The sequence below is a fragment of the Patagioenas fasciata genome, chromosome 3, assembly GCF_037038585.1.
Source record: "Patagioenas fasciata isolate bPatFas1 chromosome 3, bPatFas1.hap1, whole genome shotgun sequence".
In the NCBI taxonomy this organism is placed as follows: domain Eukaryota; kingdom Metazoa; phylum Chordata; class Aves; order Columbiformes; family Columbidae; genus Patagioenas; species Patagioenas fasciata.
This window is the reverse complement of record NC_092522.1, coordinates 27,100,849-27,118,507: the sequence shown is the minus strand read 5'-3', so window position 1 is coordinate 27,118,507 and position 17,659 is coordinate 27,100,849. Positions and strand designations below refer to the sequence as shown.

General features: G+C 40.2%; 1 protein-coding gene across 14 annotated transcripts in view; it reads right to left on the bottom strand.

Moving 5' to 3' along the window:
• Positions 1 to 17,659, bottom strand: part of ESRRG (estrogen related receptor gamma) — a 403,168-nt gene that overhangs the window by 331,492 nt on the left and 54,017 nt on the right. The gene's annotated exons all lie outside the window — the stretch shown is intronic.

Here is a 17,659-nt window from a genome sequence, read left to right as displayed (position 1 = left end):
GCTCTAGAAAATCCCTTTTCTCTCCATCAGTGGATTTACTTAATGGCCAAGGCTATCCCTTATTTATATAACAAATAAGTAATTTAAGTTAAACAGTGAAGCACCCCAGCAGACCAAACCCTAAGAGAAAGAAGTAGCAGAGTCAACCATAGAGCAGGTGATGGAAAAGGACCTTTAACTCTCTAAGGAGGTTTCCACTTTAAGTTCTACTGACATTTCGTCCACTGTGATGCTGACAAAAAAAAAAAAAAAAGTTATAGAGAGATCTAAAGGTGTTATAATATACGATCAAAAGACAAAAAAGAAAAGTCAAGGAGCTCAAGCAACCCATATTCCCACTGGGGAAACAGCCTTTTTAATATTAGAGTTGTTTGTACTTTGAAATGGAAATCCCAACATCTGCAAGTGCATGCAGTTGAAATAGAGTTCACTCCTGGATGGACAAGTGCCAGGTAGTAACCAGGGCTTTGGCTCCATGAATGGGAACATAAACTTCCCCTTTGCAAAAATTATTTTTAATGATCTCAAAGGTCTCCTGGTTTAGTATGGAAGACAAGTGCCACTGATTTCTTCAGAATGAATCCCACGTATTTTGTATCAAAGTCCTGGCACAGGGCTGCAAAGATGAAATCACTCTTTGACCATCACTGTGGGCTCGCCTGCTCTGCTCTGCAGTGCTGTGCGGGGGCACACAGATACTGGAAATGGTGTAACTGCATTATTACTGTGCTCTGCAAAGGCTTTTATACCCTGGTTCTCAGTAACACTAATTATTCTAAAAGAAGCTTCACACTACTGCAATTATCCTGCTCCCAAAACCTGAGTTACATCATTTAGGACACTGTGCTTCACTATTTAGGCACATCCATGCAGCTTTATTTTTTGCAACAAAGATTTTTACTGGGGGGGTGGGTGGGGAAGTTAACAGGAACAAGCTCAGAGATCACAAACAAGGCAGAACACTTAAATATAACAGGAATAAGGAGTAGGCACTGAGGATGTCAAATATCACGTGCTGCTGAGTCTGACTGTATTTACCTGGCACGCAGGACTGCTTACCTGCATAATCCTTTCTCTGTAGCAGGTGAAGGTGAAGGTGTGGGAACTTCCTTCTCCCTTTGCTAGCAGTATTAACTGAGCAGATTATGAGGGAGATTATGGAAGGAATTTATTTCTCATCTCTGTCATCAATAAATTACTAAGGCAGCTTTCAGGACTCCCAGAGGGTGTTTTGAAACATATACTCCCCCTTGGCTGGCTGCTCTCTGGGTGGTCTAGCATACATGCTGCCCTCCTTGCATAAGCCTTCAGTCTTTCTACAGGAGAAAGCCTGACTTTCAAAATAAATTTTACAAGTTTATCCTGTAACAGAGCCTCCTATTCTATGGTCCAAAGAAAGGTAGCACACCATTTTACAGCCCAAAAGGAAAACTCTGGGAGTAAGGTTCAAACATTACCTTTCAAGAACAGGATCTTACATATGTTATTAGCACTATTACAAGTATAGAGCTTGTAGAGAGGTCAAAACTCCCAAATAAATGAACTAGTCAACCCCATTACAGTTTGTGCTAAACATCTGAAATAAATGAGTAATGCATACAAAACTTGCCTAACCATATGACTGGCAATAAATCTGGAAATCAGTGCAAGTTCATCAAATGTTTGGTACATCATCCAGACCAATTCGCGGGTGAAACTGAAATGGATTTAAATCCAACTCTTCCCTTCTTGGGAAAGAATTTACAGCAGTAAACATTATTTAATGTCCCTATTACAGGAGACGTTGACAAATAAGAAAAAAATAACATCTGCTCAGTGACTCAGAAATTAGCAGAGCAGCCTTAGTCATTTTCACTGTCTCTCATGAGTTAATCAGACATTTTCCAACATTTCCATATATGCCTGTTCTTGCCTTCTCTGCCCAGCAAAACTACATCCGAATGTGATGGTTAATCACATTTTTGTTACATTTCAGCATTAAATGGAGAACAGTTAGATTTACAGCTGAGAAAAAGAGGGAGGAAAAAGAAAGAGAGGGAGAAAGAGAGTGAGAGACAGAGAGAAATAAAAGCTGCCACCTATTCAGCCAAATTACTCAGAGACAGTACATCCTCATCCTCAGATATCAAATGATTCGTGAAATCTTCAGAAATGTCAATAATGTAGCTAACTGCATGGACGGTAGTATTAATCTCGGGTAAACCAATCTGGTTTAACTACCCCCGAGAACTAAGCAATCCACCATCTCTAAGTTTATCATTAAAAAAAGTCCAATATTTCTATAGGCATCTCCAGCTTGCTTTCCCTTAAAAAACCTTGCCTTACCTTTCTAATCCTCTCTCTGGTCTTTGCCTTGGTGCAGAGAGAGATGTTGTAGAAGGCAACTGACTGTATTTCACTGGGATATATAGGCCAAATCCTTTGTTATTACAGAAACAAAAATTTGCTTGATCTAACTATGTGTATTTAAAGAATTACCAGCAGAACATAAACTGAAGCAGAGGTCTATTAAAGGTCTGGGTGTTCCAGCTATCTTTACTGAAGCTGCCACGGATTTCAATGGGAGCATTAGAAGCTGAATGGCGAAAGGAAACTGCTCCCAGATTGGAGTTACCCCGGATTTGTGTACAAAGGAAAAGGCGCTCGCTCTATGGAAGGCAGATGCAAGCTGAATTGCATATGTTAAATTAAAGGCATCTGCACTTTGGCAGAATTTGGACAATGACTCACATTTAATTATGTAAAAATTTTAAACGGGGCAAACTCCACTGTAGTGACTCATATTAGTGCTACCACATGATATTCTGATAACTACATCAGTATATAACTCATGTCTCTGCTGCACAGAGTTTCTACAGAGAGAATGACATATTACCTGACTCGCATTAAAAGGACTCCATGTTCCCAGCAATGACTGGTACATTAAGTAATGCTTCAGAAAGTAGCACATAGTACACCGAGTTGTGTGTTTTTTTTTTTTCTCTTGACACAAAACTACATATCCTCTAATGACAATAATTCACTGTCATTCAAAAATCAATTTTCTGTTGTGTTTTATTTCTTTAAATTTATGGAGTTGTGGGGAAAGATTCCAGAAGTAGAAACTTACATCATTTCCTTTTCTCAAGAATTATGGTGCTGCAGACCTCCTCAGGCTTCTAATCCAAGATGCTTCCACCCTGTCCTTACAGGAGTGGCAAACACACCCTCAATACCTTCAAGCACAGAACCCTCTGCCTACCAGGTAGTTTCTCATGTTTTGCATCACACACATTCTTGCACTTTTCCCTGTTACCTCCTGCACTTTTCAACATAGGTTTGGTTTGCTTGGGTTTGGTGTGGATTATCAGAATGAGCTGATTATGCGTCCTATATCAGACTGACGGGACTAATGACCTTGAAATGTCCACTGTGAAGAAAAGCTATCCTGTATTATTTGTCTCAGATTTTGAGAAGTAGCAAAACACTGTATGACTTCCTTCAATATTGTTAAGAAAAAGGGGGCTCCTTTGCTGATTTGCATCAGGTCCCTTTCCTGAGCTCCGAGAGTTGCCGCGTTTGTATCCTGGAGTTCCACTGCATTACACTTCCAGCAAACACTGGAAAAAGATGTCCACTACAAGGCTTTCTAAACACCATTTTCAGGCTTACTGAACATGCTGACAGGACCCTTAAGTAACAATGGGATCTACAAAAGGCATTTTCATTACAAAAGGAATGTATTAATGCTACAAATATGGCCTTTGTTAATGCCACACGCTGACTATAGGTGTGGATGAGGAGTATGATGAATGGGATGATGAAGAGAAAGCAGTTTTAATTGTGCAATTAGTTATGTTTGTGCAATGTTTTGCTTAACAATTGTAGGCCACTGGTAGACTAGTGACCCAAATTGCCAGCCTTCCAAAGGAGTTCAAACAGCTAGGAAAGCCACTGTACCTCTTGAGCAACTACTTTAGATAGCTAATGAAAAAAGTAAATTATCTCATGTGGCCTTTGTATGGCTTAAGTGTGATGTTGGGATTGGATACCCAAGTGCAGTGTGTGTTCTCCAGTTGAGAGTGGTAAGAAGTAGCAAGTGCAGAGGACACCCCAAGGCGACACCCCAAGCCAGAACAGTGCTAAAAGGTATGGGAGTGAAGTTTGGCCTCTGAGCAACAGAGCTGATAGGAAATTATCGAAGGTGTCAGGGCCAGTGTGTGTAATGGGCTGGATCAAAAAAGAATGAGCAAGAGGACAGTATGTTCCTTTACTTTCTAGCATCTACCAAAGACAAGCAGCATCCTGATTATTGTATACCCTCTCATTCCACCATTCACATATCTTCATTTTCAATTTAACTTTTTTTTTTTTTTTCCTAAGGGTTCAAATAAAAGTTAGATTTAAAATTGGAATCCAGATTAAAGCTCACTTGTATAAGTGTTCCTGGGGGTAGAGGTAAACTGCCCAGAACGTGACAACAACATGGGTGTTGACTGAGGATCTGCTCAAAATCGACACATCCAAGCACACAAGAGTTCATTTCATCCTCAAGATCACCTGAGGGATCCACACCAGCCACAGCTGGTGCAGAGAAGTATAAGACTCACTGGGTCCATGATTATTCAGTTCATAGGTTAGCACTGCTGGGGAGCAGAAAAGATGCTCTCGTGCCACTCAAAGGCGTTAAACCGGCACACAGCACAGTTGCCCTGGTCCTCCTCCCACAGAAGAACTTAGGTCCTTTGGAATATGCTAGCCACCAGGACAAAACTTGCCACTGGTATTTGAATAGTAGGCTAATGACCGTGAAGGTGGGTATGGGGGAAGTCTGGAGAAGCAAGGTTAGACCTGTGCCTAAACCTAGGATACATTTAGGTCAGACTCTCCATTGCCTTTCAAAGGTTACACTAGAATGCACTAGGAATTCTGTTTTTAAATAGTCTGCTCACTGCTTCCTGCACCAAATACTTACACTTCACAATTGTATAGTGCTGCTAAGCCAAGCTGTTTAGTAAAGATATTCACTTCTGCAAAGCAACTCAGCCCCTGTGGTGCAGGAGAGCACAGCCATGTGTTGTGATCCAGCTCCCAGCCCAGGGGATGAAGAACCAAAGAACAGGGCAGAGACCATTTTTGCTATAGTCTAGCAAAAGCGTCCACCCACTTCATTGGCTTTAGTGTTTTGACTGGAAATGAGAATAGTTTTCTAAAGGTTATTTCATCCAGTGAGAGAATAAAAAGGGTATCACATGACTTTGCACCCTGAATGCTGTTTATAGAGAAGCCTTAAGTCACAGCTGGACTCCTACAAATTATTTACTATTGCAGACTGATATCGAATATACAACTTGAGGCAGAATCACAGAGAGCAGGATTGTATGTACACAGAACTAAGCTTCATATTCAGCCACATCTCTTCCAACTGACTGCAAGCATCTCTACAGTAAATATCCAGGCTCAAACACCCGTTGGAAATTCATTAGCAAGCACAGCAAACAGCAGTGCAGAAAATAGCATAATTCCATTCAGTGCAATGAGACATACCCCACTATATTGTGTGTTCAAAGAGGGAAGGGCAATCCTCTTCTAAACCCAGCTTCTCATGAACCTGAATCCAATCACACATTCCCTTTATAACAGCCATCTCTCTTGGTGCTGCTCTACAAAATCTACATTGTATCACCACCACCTTAAAGGTCGGCTGTGGTATTTCAATAAATAGAAAAACCGCGGTTTCCTTAAACAGCTTGTATTCCTCAAACCACTTGTATTCCTCTTGCTGCAGACACTCTGGCTCTCTTCTATTGGTCTTGCTTAGCTCACTTTCATATGAATGTCAAATTTTGCATTTGCTGTGTGCTGTCATCTAGACTCCCACTGAAAATCAGTTTGTTTTTCCCCCACTTGGTGCACCAGATTAGCATCCCTCCTCTCCCCCCCTCCAGAATAGAATGTAATTAAAGATCATGGGAAAATAACACACACACTAGTCAAAGTTAGAGAATTTCAGGTTTGGTTCTGCTTTCCAATTTTATATGCTCCACTTCACTTCTGTATATAAAGAGAAATAGAAATGGCTTTGGTCACTGGATATCTATTAACCCTTCATGCATCAGATCCTGTGAGGCAGAGATGACAGCAAGATTCACAGCAGCTCAGGAGCAAGAGCCTGCGCCTTGCAGAACCACACCCAATTCACCAAAAATGAAGTCTTTTGCCCAAATGGTTCTTTCCACTTACTGTACAATGGTTATGAAACATAAGCCAGAACTGTCCCTGTGTTCGTAGTGTACAGGAAAATGTTCCATGACCGAGGTGAAATTTTTCATCTGAGAAGCCTACTACTTCGATAGCCTTGAAGAAGAGGAACCACTCTCGGATTTGCAAAGGCCAGTACTGGAGGTGCAGTGGCACAGCTGGTTGAAAGCAGAGGTTTTGTACATCCCCACCTCAGCAATGGCACCTCCATCTCAGATTTTCTGGTGGCAGGATGAAAACAATGGAGACCTTAATGTCTTTGGTTGTAGGGCTGAATATCACCAGAGAAGAAATTAACTGCTTAATAATAATAATAATAATAATAATAATAATAATAATAATAACAACAACAACAACAACAACAACTTATTATTATTATCTTAAAAAAAGCTTAAACTGCTTCTACAGTTGATAAATGTATCATCAAATTGCCATTTCTCATCACAAGAGTAAGCAAGAGGCAACTCCAGTGTCTCCTGACAGGCTCTGGAGGAGAAAAACCCAATAGGTGATCCTCCACCATGAAGGAAGGTGGCAGAGGGGAGGCAACTCAGGATCCACATCCCAAGGTCTTCCACAACTAGATCATATCCCAGCTTGTCTCCTTTTCTAAAAGGAGAGGGGAGATAGCAGAGGTCACTGAGAAAGATGTTCATGCCACATCGTTTGACACACAGCATCGCATGGACAGAATTTATGGCTTGCCCAACCTGTACAGCCTTGTCTGTGGTGGATTTCTAGGAAATAAACCCAGAAATTGTGACACTTACTTAACTACGTAATTCCTCCCTCTCCCTCAGATCGGGAAGAAAGTAGATGTTCACCTTTACTGATGTTCTACTGTAATTATTTTTTATGGCAATTCTTGTCCATTAGTTAGAGGATCATAACAATAATAGAATAAATAGAAAAATGAGCTCAAGCCTGAGTGTTCTGCATTGTAATCTAAATTAAACTGGTATTACAAATTTGTTTACTAATCTCAGTTGAGCTACATAGTTTTGAAAGTTACTTGCTGAACGTAAACATGTCTCCTGATGCTACATTACCCACTATATGCAGTAAAATATATTCTAATGTAATACAATAAAACTGAAAAACCAATAAATGTTCCTATTTATTGAGAAATTGGACAAAAAATAGCTTATTGTCAGTTTTTAAAGACTGAAAATCAATAGATGATGAAAGGTTGTATTTTTTGTTACTATTAGACTGTTGACTCTAGCAATAAGTGAGATATGGATTACAGCTGGGGGAGTAAAGAACTTGTGAGATCAACAATTTGTAGTATCTTGGGTCTTTTAGAAACTTAATTCCTAGTATTTGTGCAGTGGTGGCCATCTTGGCACCGCTGTTAATGGGCCTGGAGAGCATAGCTCCTCCATTTTGTTGACAAAGCCAGCTTTAAGTATCTTCCTGTCTTTATGAGCATTTCTAAATTAAGGGGGCTCTTAATTAGACTTGCATCTGCTAAGGATCACGAGTAAAGGAGATCCAGCTTTCACATACATTTGCATCCAAGCAAAAAAAGAAAACCCCCCATACAATATAATGAAACTCCAGCTATTGCAGTCTCACTGCCTCTCATGTGCCTGGATTGAGTCCACCCAGCTGAGCTCCAGAGCAAGTTCCCCAGGTCTGGCCTCAAAACCCTGTGCAGTCCTCACATAACAACGAACAGCCCAACACCAGATGGAAAGGAAGTTAAATCAGATGTCCAGTTTGCAAAGACCTTTAGGTCTCACACATTTCTGAACTTGCCATCCTTCCTCACACCTGTAAGGTTTTGAAACATCTGGGTGCTGAGTGCAGAGGTCCCATTCAAGTCCCCCATCTACATGTGGCTGAGTTTTAGCCTAAGACATGGGTGGAGAAAGATTTGCAAAACACAGATTTTAAGCACCTGTTTTCCCAGTAGAATTTATGCATGGGAGTCAGTTTAAAACCTGAATTTCTGTATTCATTAAGCAAAAAGCAGACAACCATGCAGAGGCTGGGAAGGCATTCTTGTCTCACAGTGCAAACATGTTAAAATGGAATACTAAAAAACAAAAAGTGCAGTGATTAAAAACACTGAGCTAAACATAAAATATTGCATCCAGACTCCTTAAATAGTGGCCTATGCCAACATTTCTGCAAGTGAACTACTAAGTACGACCATTACGTATAAACCCAAATATAGATGTTCTACCCTGACTATATTTCTAAACTCTGGAACAGAATTTGAAAGGATGCCAATTAGAATAAGGAGTTAGGGCTGTTTTTAGGATTTATAGTATCTTCATACCTTTCATAATCATACAGCAGCTCAAATTTTGCTAGATGGGAGTGACGCAGTAAAAGCCTATACTGCCTTCAGATACACAAATGTACTTCCCTGTAAAAGTAGACAGTGACCACTGGACTTTGATGTGACAGAGAACTAGTAAAGCCGACTCATGTGCTTGTGCAGGACCCGATTTTACAAGTGCACAGAGGTGTGCAGTTGTAACTCTGCAGAGGAAAAAAATAACAGTCCCAAGACCTTGACTGAGCTGACAGTGCACAGAAACGGCCACCCTACTGAGGGCCATAGTCCAGCATTTCCATAACGTAAAACTTTTGCTTCAAACTGAGGAAAACACAGAGATCAGAGATTTTCAAAACCTGGTTTCTTCTGTTTTCCCAGGTAGAAAGCTAGCTATTTGTTAAAAGGGGCCTGTTACGACATATGCATAATTACATTAAAAAACAAAAAAACCCCAACATGTTGTTCCTTTAAGCTTTTGCTTAAGTATACCATGGAAAATAACTTTGATTAAATAATTTGCCCCGAGCGCTGCTTGTCTGGAAGATTTCTATAATTTAACTGCATTTCTGTAAATAATTCGGTGATAGACAGGCCATAAGCATAATTTGGTGCTAGATCCATGCAATGTTAAGGAAATGGCCAGCAGGCCAAAACTTAAATCTCAACTGCATCCTAGTACATACAATGCACACTAAAAGTCAGCCCAAACCTATTCTTTTCCTTTTTTTTTTTTTTTTAAATCTGTTCATTCAGTTTAAAGGAAGGCAGTGAATTTTGCTTTGGGAACGAACACAAAGCTCTCAGTGAGGAAAAGAACACCCACATACAATTAACCCTGTACACCTCCAGAAAGATGTACAGTATTTTTGCATAATAACATCCCAAACTACTGCCACAGCATAATTATGTAGCACAGCATTTTGTACTGCCACTGAACTAACAGTAACTTTCACAAAAGTCTCTCAGTTCTCCTGTGTTTTTACTCTGTAAAATAGAAAAGCTATTGCCCTGATTTTTAGTCAAGCCCTAACTGAGACTGCAAGATAAGAGGTACAAAATTGTATGCATGGTACATTGCACCTTTAATCGTCTACCTACTTGAAATATTCGTGCAAGTAGCTAGGCATCTAAATGTTCCAACTACGGATTTAAAATAAATGGGCTTTGTAGTACATGACTCTGTCCACGTTACTTGAAAACTGTGTTCATGTCCCCTCCCAATCTAAGTATCACTTAAGCCACAGGCAGATCAGAAAACTCAAAGTCAGTAGCAGAGCCAAGACCAGGCCTATGATTTAGTAATTTAGCTGAAAAAAGTGGGGAAGTAATGACTGCAGGACACTTCCCATTCATGCTTCACATCTAAACAATCATTTTTCCATCAGAAATGTCCACAATCAACATTTCCTTCCTGCATCATCAGATTGTAAATCAGGATAGGTTCAGTCTAGCTGCTGGAAGCCTGCTATGAGTTTTACCAAATGAAAAGGAAATAGCAGGGAAAGTAATATACAAAACAAGGCAACAAAGCCATCACTTTTGGCTCTACTGAAAAAAGGCCTCAAGAAGCAGACACATTTATGCTTCTTTTTCAACTGAAAAATGGAGAAGAAGGTGAAGTAGATGGGTTAAAAGCCAACAAAAAGCAGTAGGAAAAAACCTCACCAGGTATTGTTGCAAGAACCTCTAGATAAGCATCTTAAATCAGGGTAAATTACACACCTCATGCTGGTGACTCGGTCATGGGAAATTATGAAGCTACGTGATGTCTCATTTGTTGTGCTGAAAACAAATGTAAATAAATTACTGAGAGAATCTCATTTACATTTAGAAATTCATCCCGATGCATGACATGACTGCTGATGTTTTTTTAAATGACACTTTGAGAAGAAGTGCCACTATTAAAAACAGATCATAGCCACCTTAGTGAGAGCCTGTGCACGTGTGCGTGCATGCGTGTGCATACGTGCATGAGTGTGTGCAGGCAGATGTTCTAGAGAGACCTTTCAGATCACCGGGAAAAAGGCTTTCTTTTACTGTTTCAGAACCAAAATGGTGATGTCAGAAGACAAAACCATCAATCTGTATTCTTCTGTGTATTTTTCCCCCTCCAGAGTGGGAAACAGAAAGACAACGTTATGGATTGGCTGCTACCAGTAGAACAGAAAGTGCAAATACTAAAATCGTAGGAACAGAAAATAGTGTGGCACATCTCTCCATCATCTCATGTAATAAAACTTCCCCTTAAATACACACACAAAAAGCCTTTCGCTAAGCTTTTATCTCTCCCCTCCAAGTCTCACGTTTTAAGCTGTCACCGAAACAATTGAGAAGGATATCCAGGAAGCCATAAGATGGAGAGCAAGTTGAACCGTGGTTAGCTAAGCAGCATACATTCAGGCAAATATCCAAATGCTTTAGGAGCTGTCATTCTCCATCCCGCGTGGGAAGGCTGTGAAGAGATGGACTTGTTCGTATCATGATTGCTCTTATTATTACAGCAGTGAAAACACTGCATACTAATGGGTGTGTTTTCAGAAAGACGACTGTTAGATGGCTTTTTAGACTCTGTGCCTGGCTGTCTGGGCTTCGGCATCCGATACTGCCTCTCTCTTTCTTTGCTTCCCAAACAGAACTCAAAAAAAAAAGAAAAAAAAAGTTCGTAACATGAGGGTGAAATAAAACATACCAAATGGGGACATGACAGCATTCTACAACCCCACATACGGCAGCATATTTACATAAGCCTGCATAGGTCAGAGAGTTTATTTGTTAAGGGACAAATAAGCAGGCCATGAAATAATTATTTTTCATTGTGCCCTGCCAAACCTATCCAGCCAAAGGCTAAATTGGGCTGCTATTGTGATTATTTGAACTGTGGAGCCAAAAGTCTTCACTGCAAAGCATCCCAGCTGTCCTAAATTTTGTTCTGATGGCCAGTTTTCACGCTAGCTTGAAACTTGCCAAAAATGCTCCACAAAATAGGCAGGCGGAAGGCTCGCTTTATCCAGACCTACATCAATTACCGATTTAGAGCTGTTCTGAGAACTTGATTATTAACAAATCACTTCCCGAAATTGTTATGACAAGATTCACATATGCAAATGGCAAGCTGCTCATATGTACACAGCTAGCAAAAGAAATGCATACAAAGGTTCCCAGATTTATTTATGGTTATTTCGTATTGTGCTTTACTGCAAATCAGCCACTAAAATAGTAAAACAAAGGGGAGAGCTCTGATTGCAGCAGCACAGCTTTGACATACGGTGACATGGGAACACCCAGGCCATAACTGCTCAATGTGCTTCTGCCTTCACCCACCTGCTGTGGAAAAGGATCTACCAGAGTCTTCTGGCATGAGAGGAAGCAAAACCACCACAGTAGTTCCCAAGCTGCAGATTTGGTCAGCACACCAAGGAGAACAGCTCAGATCACCGCCCTGGGAGGATATTTCATACTTTAAACAATATTGACGGTGGAGAAGGGGGAACAACAAATGTAATTTTTTAAAAACCTCATGCTTCAAAGCTTAAATTAATCCTTAACAATGAAAGATTAGGATGAGACCGTGTGGAGAGAAGATTACTCCATTTCTGCCCATTGTGAGGCTCTTACAACTTTCCTTCAGGTGCCTGGGGTTGATCACTGCTAGAAACAGGAGGCTAGAAGGATCTCAGGAGCAATTCTTTTCATATTTTCTACTTTTCTGTTTAAATAACTAAGACACAAATGAAAGACAATAAGCCTAATTGTTTTGAAGGCAGCAGACTTTTAAATAAGTGAAATACCTGTGATCTGGTATCGGGCTGTATGTACCGCAACCCCGATGAGACAAGTGCACCTCACCGCAGCTGCCCTCCTTCTCCTCCACACCTCTTATTATTTTTTATCCTGTTTGTAATTTCACTGTAATATCCTCAGGGCAGCAACCACTCCACATTTACACATGAATTAGAACAACACCTCGCACAATGGCATACCAGTACTGATTGGACCTGAACTGCTCCTGGGAATGCTGCTGGGAATGCTACTATAAAAAGAGCTCATAAATGTATAGAGTACAGCACAGTAACACACACACATACCTTTTATCACAGTTAACATCACTGGCATGTTAACCCTTTGTTTTCCCAACAAAACTGCAGACAGTTTCACTTATTTCTAAGCTCCAAGATGGCTGCAGGATGTTATGGATGTTATGGAATCTCATTAGAGAACCTTGTAAGGTTGAATCTTGCTTAGGATTTGGACAGAAGCTACATGATCCAACAGCGAGTTAGGGACATTGGCGCTGAGGAACCAAAGGAACCCACATGAGTGCCAGCCACATCATCCCTGCGCACCCATTACAGACCTCCCGCGTCTTAACCCGATTAGCCCAAATTCCCCTCTAATTTCCTTCCTCCCTCTGGTGATGCTTTTGACCTTTGAGCTAATATTTTAATATATTCTAGATTTCGAACTTTTGCATATAATAAACTAGTTCTTTTCTGGTACTTCAGATAACAACAACTCCAGTACACAATTTTAACTTAGTCTGGTATTCAGTTATTTTATTTTTAACTGAAGATATAGCAAATAAAAAGATTTTTCAAATTTTTCCTAACAATTCTGACACGTTAATTATTTTGTATGACTTTTTTTCCTGAAAAACTACAAATGCCCAATGTTGTTTATGAAGAGCGAAAAGAAAGGAGCAGGTGCAGGTAAGATGGCAAATCAACAAATTACTTGAGTACATGCATAAATTCTGGCACCTGAGCCCTCTTTAAGGTCAAGTTCCATGTTGTAGTCACTCATTCCAATATTTAAAATCTAGAAAAAATGGAAGAAGTAACCAAACTGTAAAATCCATCAAAAATAGTTAGAATAGAACAGCCACTTTTCCAGGTCCGTATTATATGTTTGTATGGCGCCATATTTTCACCTTAAAACTCTCCCATATCAACTACAGCTGTTTGCAGTCTGATATTAATCTGCCTCTCTCCAAAAAAAGTACAAATGACTCTTTATTGACTACCAGTTGATGGGCCTGTAAAAATTCTACAAGAGTCTAAAAACTCTACACAACCAAGTTCTGTGTAAAATACAAGATCATAATTTCTTTTTATCTGGCTCCTGATGGGTTGGTGGCATTATATGGCCTTCAGGTGCTTTTCCATATAACCTTACACTCAATCCAGGTTTTGACCGTGACATAAATATGGAGAGTTTCTATCTCGCAGAAGTGTGGTCCTCCTTGTTAGACATTCTCAGTCTGAGCACTTCAGCTTCTCCATGAACTTCCCGCAACTTGTGACTTAATTCTCATTTCTTTTGCCCAGTGTACCCACTGCTCTAACCAAAGCAAATGCTACCCAATTGTCATACTTCTACTCTGCAGGGAAGATCATTCAGGAGTGATCTTACTTTTACAAAGATAGTAAGAGACTGTGGTCTATATGGAATAGGCTATTGACAACCCTGCACACATAGTCAGATATGTGACTAAGTCCAAGGAAATCCTGTTACGGAACAAAACAAATGACAGAGCTTAAACAATACAGTTAGCTCCCAATTAAACAGCCCATAAATCTGTTCAGAACTTGCAGAATTTATCACCAGAACAGGAATCTCAAAACCCTTCACAGAGTCTCATTTTAACAGACCTGTTGTCCACTGAACCAACAACTCTGTTGCTTACAGATGAAATTTTTCACCAACTTAAGTACTATTAAAAGATGATTATGCATTGAGCTTTCCTGAAATTGTATAACATTTGCATGGTATAACACATACTCTCACTCGTTCACTGCCGTCTGATTCAAAGTGCTATAAATATGTTTGCCCTTTCTGCTAAGCCTGCCTAAGGGATTAGCAACCCCCCAAAAGTTCAGTTGAATATTAACTGCATTAACTTTGCAGACTGTAACATACTGTTACACTCAAACAGCCTACAGTGCAGTATGGATGACTTGCTTAATAAAAAAATGTTTTCATGCAAAGCCCTATTGCTAAGAAAAAAAAAGAATTTGCTCTGTCAAAAGGGGTGACCTCTTCTATTTAACTTCATAAAACAAACAAATAAAAGGGAGACTTTTACAAGGATGTCCAGAGAAATGTTTATCATTTTGTCTGTCAAACCAGATGGACTTGCCTTGGCAACACAGCACCAGCTTCGCTCTACGTTAGAAATTAAACCAGTTCGCCATGAAAAAGACCTGTGAAATACAGTAGCAGTGTCATTACTGCAGTAGTGTGAAGTTAAAAACTAGAAAAGTAGCATGACTGTTTTCTTACTTATTTTGTTAAGTAAGTGGTGCTTTGCCTGCCAACTCCCATAAAAGCCACATGTGCTGAAAGACTTTCGAGCACAAAGTTATATAGCAGTGAAGACAAATAAAAATAACAGGAAATATTTAAAAGCTGGAAGAGTTGACAGGAGTGTAAAAGGGAGCTGACTTGGTAGCTAATGCTAAAAGTCAAGGAAGAGCAGGTTTTTAAACCTCCTAAGTAAAAAGCTCCCAGGCAGAAGGTAACTGGCAGTATCTGATCAAAAGATGAAGGAAAAGAAGGAGAAAGAGGAAAATGAGAATGGCTGGGACAAGTTTCTGAGGGTTACAAGGTATAAAGTTGGACCAGTAAAGTTGTTTGAAGATTAAAAAACTCTCTTTCACTATAATCACAGCAATACAAAAATGTAGAACATGTCTACAATCTGTTGCAAATAGAAGTGGCATAATACATTTTCTTTGCTTTTATAAAAAGATGAAACAAACCTTTATGTTGCTGTGGGGACACACAACAGCCCTCAAAAAGGCCTTGACACCAAACATCACGATGAAACCTTCCTCCTTGAGTCTTCAAGGATCATGTACTTATCAGTTTGTAAAAACGCACTCTGCCATGCAAAAGTCTTGGGTGTAATCAGAAACTAAATCAAAACTTTATGAATTAGAAACCGTATTTCTCCATAATGCTGCACAGTTACTTCTGCCATTCACCATCACCATTATGTTATCTAAAAATGGAGACCAACAAATAGACACTGGTAATTACGCAAGAACTTAAACTGCAGAGAGCCTCAGACCACACCATTAAACCGGAATTAAAGCTTTACAGGAAAAGAGAAATGTTGCACTGGCTGCAATCACCTCTCTCCCTTACACACACACACAGACACACACACTGCACACCTGCTACCCACCGGCCAGATGGGACTGAATTCTCCTGAATCAGATCTTGGATTTTTAAGCTCAGCTTGAGTTCAATTGGATTTCAAGACATGAAAATATATTACCATTTAGCTTTTAAAAAAATTACACCAGTGTCCAGGAACTCTTAGTTTCAGTGTTGTTTGCATCATCAGATATGTATTAAAGTTGGATTATCGCCCCAAATATACCAATACAAATAAATAAAATGCAGCTTTGCAACAACATTTGATTTAATTACATATGCTCACTTAATGCATTGAAAACAGAAACAAGCTGATTTTATAACATCAGCATGTTAAGCAAGATTGGGAATTTAGCTAATCCATAGTGATCGGTAGTGTTTTTTTAAAAGTCCATAAAGGCAATTTAGCAGCCCAAACTCACTTAAACCTTGTAGGAACTGGCCCTTAATGCACAGGTATCATAAAATATTAACACATGTTAAAAAAAAGCTGGGAAGCATTATATTCCTAGAGAATTTGCTAAGCTTGCATAATGTAACATTTATCATCAATAAAGTTTCTTCGGTGAAGAGATCTCTAGCCTGCTCTTCAGAACGAAGCCTCTCTTGTGCTCTACTCCAGCCGCACAGCTCTACCGAGTCCCTGTACTTCAGTGGGCTGCTCACAAACGCTGAGGTCACATTTTTAATTGAGACTGGCCTCCAAACAAGTCTTTCTCCACCTTTTCCATCGGTCCTGAAACCGATTTCAGACTTGCAGGGGGTTAACAAGTCATCGGCCAGCAGCAAGACGTTCTCCGCAGGGACCGCGGGCATCTGGAAGCTGCTGCCGGTGGTGTTCCGCCAGAGCCGCGTCTGGCAAGCGCCGAGGCGCAGAAATGCAAGTCCTGCTTGCTTGGCCAGCCTTGGACTGACCTTTAGTCGTAACGGGGAACAGGAGTTTTGTTAGTGAACACAGAGTTCTGGTCTACACATTTTTTAAATTGATTGTTTTATTGATGTAAAGTGCCCAGGTGCCCTCATGACAGTCACTAATATAGATTTTGAAAATAAAATTAATTAAGGGCCAGTCTGGACCACCTTTACTGTCACCATGTAGTACCCTTTTCTACAAGTAACAACGCTATCAACCCACAGGCACAAGTATAGTGTTCATAGAGTATTTCATTACATCTCAAAACACTTGACTATGGAGGTCAAGATCACTGTCACCTATCTACACGCGCGCACGTGCACACACACACACACTCACTCTTCTCTCCTACCTTCCAAAAAGGGAAATGAAGCACAGAAACCTTAACCGACAAAAGTCCGTGCCGAAGTGCCAGCTGTGTCACACCGGGCTCTGTCCCCCCGGACCGCGGCACGAGCCTGAGCGGGAGCAGAGCAGCCTGGCACACAGGCTAATCTGAATTACACTCCTCCAGCCTTTGAAATGGTTCCTCATTAGCTGCGGGTTAATGGAGTCCCAATGAGTAGTGTTATTTTCATCCCCTGCCTACTGAACACAAAATTCATTTGCAAATATCCTGTAAAATACTGCAAAGCAAGCCAAAGAGATATGACAACATAAGAGGCATACTATTTATGGAATGCACTTACCGTCATTTAGAAAAGGAAGCTGACATGAGCAACAGCCTAAATTTAGCAACACATTTAGTTTTTATTCACTAGTCACAATGACAACATTTTAGAAGGCTACTGCACACCTTGTGCGCCGAAAGATTCCACTGGAATCAAGACAGACTTTGATCTGAAAGGAATTCGAGATCAGCTCCTTAATGAATACAACACTGAGTTAAATTAAGGCAATCACCATCTTGACTTTCTATTCCAAGTAGATATAAAATTACATTGATTGCAGGAAATGGTGGCATTCAAACAATATTGCAATGGCCAAAGCCTGAAAGCTAAATTCATTGTCGAGCTAAACTAGGCTTTCAGAGGGCACCATTTGATTTGAGGGAAAAA